The sequence below is a fragment of the Oryx dammah genome, unplaced genomic scaffold (assembly GCF_014754425.2).
Source record: "Oryx dammah isolate SB20612 unplaced genomic scaffold, SCBI_Odam_1.1 HiC_scaffold_3349, whole genome shotgun sequence".
Taxonomy (NCBI): Eukaryota; Metazoa; Chordata; class Mammalia; order Artiodactyla; family Bovidae; genus Oryx; species Oryx dammah.
Window position 1 is genome coordinate 169 of NW_024073373.1, and position 3,952 is coordinate 4,120.

Consider the following 3,952-nt stretch of genomic DNA (forward strand, 5'->3'; position numbering starts at 1 on the left):
CTGGGGAGACACCTCACTTCCTTCTTCAGGTAGCCAGGGGACTGGATGCCCCAGAGACTTGCACCTGTGAAGTCTCTGAGAACACCTTTCAAGAGGAGATGCGTAAGTGGCCTGTGGCCGCCCAGGGTGTGGTTTTCAGCTGAGGCTGTTCACAGCCCCTTCTCTCCACCATCCAGGCCCGTAGTCCCCATATGTCCCCATCTGGCCCCCCACCTCCGCCGCCTCACTCCTGCCCCAGGCTGTGGTTTGATCCCAGGCATATGCGCTCATGGTCGAGATGAGTGAGCTGAGCAAGCTTGAGGAAGGACTTAGGACCCAGGCCCAGGGCCCAGTGGAGGTGCAGCTCTTGGGGCCTGAGGCAGGGGAGACTGCAATTGCCCCCCCCACCCCCACCAGTCTCTGGCCTTGCCCCCGGTAGCTCTGAATGAGATGGTGGCTAACCTGATTAAGTTCCTGCTGCTCATGCATCCGGCCAAGGAGCTGACCTCCCAGGTGGAAGTGCTAAAGAAGGTCCAGGGATAACCAGGAGCGCTTTCTGGTGGTCCTCAGCCAAGCCTCACAGTGCCTGCAGCTGGTCTGTGGTGTGGAGGTGAAGGAGGTGGAACCCAGGGAGGACATCTACATCATGGTCCCCACCGTGGGCCTCACCTATGATGTGATGCTGAACAGTGGGCAGGGCCTGCCCAAGGCCGGCCTCCTGGTGCTGGTCCTCAGCCTAATCAGGTGGAATGGAGACCGTGCCCCTGAGGAGAAGGTCTGGGGAGCACTCAGCAGGATGGGGGCTGTGTCGAGAATGAGCACTGCAACTGTGGGGAGCCCAGGGAGCTGCTTACCCACATGTGGGTACAGGAGGGGTACCTGGCATACCGGCAAGTGCCTGACAGCCACCCTGCCCGCTCTGAGTTCCTGTGGGGTCCCTGGGCCTATGCGGAGACCAGCAAGTGGGACATCATGGCATTTCTGCTCAGGGTCAAACCAAGGGCTTGGAGGGCCTTCCCACCCCTGTCTACATAGGCTGCAAGGGAGGAGGATGAGGCGGCCTGAGCCAGAGCAGCATCCAGGTGATCCTTCCCTCTGTGATTGAAGAGGGAGAGGTCAGCCTTCTCAGACGTGCTGGCCCAGGCCAGTTGGGGAAACTGGTGTATAGCATCTTTGGGTTCCTGTTCTCTATGATGACATGGAGATTCATCCGTTTTCCTTAGAGAACTTTCAAACTTTGATTGTTTTCTTTTCTTTTTTTTTTTCATGATTGTTTTCATAGAAGGCTAAATAAACTTCAGTGTCTTAACTTAGTGAATGATGTTGATCACAGTGTGTTTGAACTTACCCAGTTCAAGAACAAGAGCTTCGCTGTTTTGTAAAAGAGATTGGAGACTCTTCCATTGTGTTTTGTGGTCCTGAACAGGATGCAATGGAATTGGAACTAGAACTGTTTTGGAAAAGTGAGCTTACTTAGCAGTAATACTGATGGGGGAAGAATTAGATGATAAAAGTAATTGTAGTGAATTCATGGTTCTGTCCTTCTTGTGTGTCATTTTCAAAAACTAAATTATCTCTGTGTATTTGGATTTGCCTGGGTTATTTTAGGAAGTAGCAGATAATGAATTGAGCCCCCTGCTCACTGGCTCCTGTATTCCGAAGACCTTTTTGGAGCCTCTGCTCTGTGAAATGCTGTGTTAGCAGTGGGGACACTAGGAGAAGCAGGACACCCCCCACACCTAGAGCGACGGTCTAGGAGCTGCAGTCACACGAAGAAGGTGGAAAGACATCCCATAGTCGCAATGAACAGTGCAACACAGGGCGGGGTGGTGGGGTTACAGGAGGAGTGTTGGAGTGTCAGTGCCTGAGCCAGGGTGGTTTGGAGCTTGGGAAAGCTGTTTTTTTTTTTTTTTCCTGTGGGAGGTGATTGTGTTGAGGCTGGGTGGTGGCAGCCCTCAGACTTGCAGACAGTGTGTCTTGGGGGGTGACGGGATATTCTGAAGTGGATCGTTGCTGTGAGGTGTCCTTTTGCATCTTGGATAAAGCCCAGAGAGATCTCTTTCTTGGGCAGGAAGGAAGGGGCCCTGGCTCTCGTCACATTGCTCTTGATCACAGGGGCAAATGAGGTATTTTCACACCCCATGCTGCTGCTACTGCTGCTAAGTCGCTTCAGTCGTGTCTGACTCTGTGCGACCCCATAGACAGCAGCCCACCAGGCTCCCCCGTCCCTGGGATTCTCCAGGCAAGAACACTGGAGTGGGTTGCCATTTCCTTCTCCAATGCATGAAAGTGAAAAGTGAAAGTGAAGTCGCTCAGTCATGTCCGACTCCTAGAGACCCCACGGACCGCAGCCTACCAGGCTCCTCCGTCCATGGGATTTTCCAGGCAAGAGTACTGGAGTAGGGTGCCACTGCCTTCTCTGACTGAACACCTGACGTCTCTCCAATTCCACACTGCCTAGCAGACACTCAACAAAGAGCAGCAGTTGGAACGTATAATGACAAAATCTCCTCTGTTTTGGGGAAGAGAGTCTGAGCAGGTCACATGGGTCTTGAAATTCTCAACCATTTCCAAGTGTCCACTGACTATGTGGCAGGTGCCATGTATGTAGGCAGAATCACATATGTTCCTGTTGTTCTCTGGCACTCAGCAGGGAGAGCTGCCCCTTCAGCCCCCTGCACCCGCCCACACACCGGACTGCAGTGACCTCACCACCTCCTTAGGCCCGGAACTCGCTCCTGTCATTTGATGCCAGGCACAGCCTTAACCTGTTGAGTCCCTGCTGCCTCCACACTTCTGAACCTGCCTGAAGCCAGGGACGCTGGTGGATGTTGCATCTTTTTTTTTTTTTTTTTTTTAATATAACAGCAAAAGAGACACAGATGTAGGGATGTTGCATCTTTTCTGGCTAGTACTTATTTCTTTTGTCATTTGGATCTCAGACTCTGAGTCTGAGATAAATAAAAAAAGCAGTCAAAATCGCTGCTCTGTGTGTTTTCCTCTTAGAGGTTATGTTATTCAACCTGGGTGTATGTGTGTGTTTGAGGGGTGCAGAGCAGTGTCTTTCCCAGCTGGGAATCAAAGTTCCCAGGATCCAGTCACCCAGCAGGATGTCTCCACTTAGCAGCTTCTCTTCACTCATTTCGTCCCTCTGAAATCTAGAGCGTGTGCACAAGTGGCCAAAATAAAGTCCAGATGACCAAATAAATGGTCATTTCAATATACTTGGTAATCTGCTTTCCCAGGACAGAGAGTAGAGGGCCAGCCCAGGGAATACTGGGCCATACTTCAAAGCAACATTTGCTCTTCACCAGGATTCTGAGCAGATGGTGGGGCAGTGGTAGAAAACACCTCCTTTGCCCCTGTGGTCAACAGCAATGCAACAACAGTCAGGACCCCTTCCTTCCTGCCCGAGAAAGAGATCTCTCTGTGTTTTATCCAAGGTGCAAAAGGATACCTCACAGCAATGATCTGTTTCAGACTTTCCCGTCACCCCCAAGACACACTGTCTGCAAGTCTGAGGGATGCCACCATGCAGCCTCATCACAGTCACCTCCCACAGAAGGAACCCAGCTTCCCAAAGCCCCAGAACGCCCTGGCTCAGACACTGACATTGCCGCGTTCCTCCAGGAGCCCGACCGCCCCGCCCTGTGTTGCCTGGTTTAGTGTGACTAGGGGACTTCTCTCCACCTTCTCTGTGTGACTACGGCTCCTAGATCATCGCTCAAGGTGTGGGGGTTGTCCGGCTTCTCCTAGTGTCCCCGCTGCTAACCCAGCCTTTCATGGAGCAGCGGCTCCATAAAGGTCTTCGGAATACATGAGCCAGTGAGCAGGGGCTCAATTCATTATCCGCTAATTCCTTAAATAACCCAGGCAAATCCAAATGAACAAGACATTATTTAGTTTTTGAAAATGACACACAAGAAGGACAGAACCATGAATTCACTACAGTTACTTTTATCATCTCTTCCAT

At 51.7% G+C, this 3,952-nt stretch overlaps 1 pseudogene; it reads left to right on the top strand.

Annotated features, from left to right (window-relative positions):
- The first annotated feature begins 277 nt into the window (after window positions 1-277).
- LOC120859826 lies at window positions 278-1,044 on the top strand (annotated as a pseudogene).
- Window positions 1,045-3,952: the final 2,908 nt, after the last annotated feature.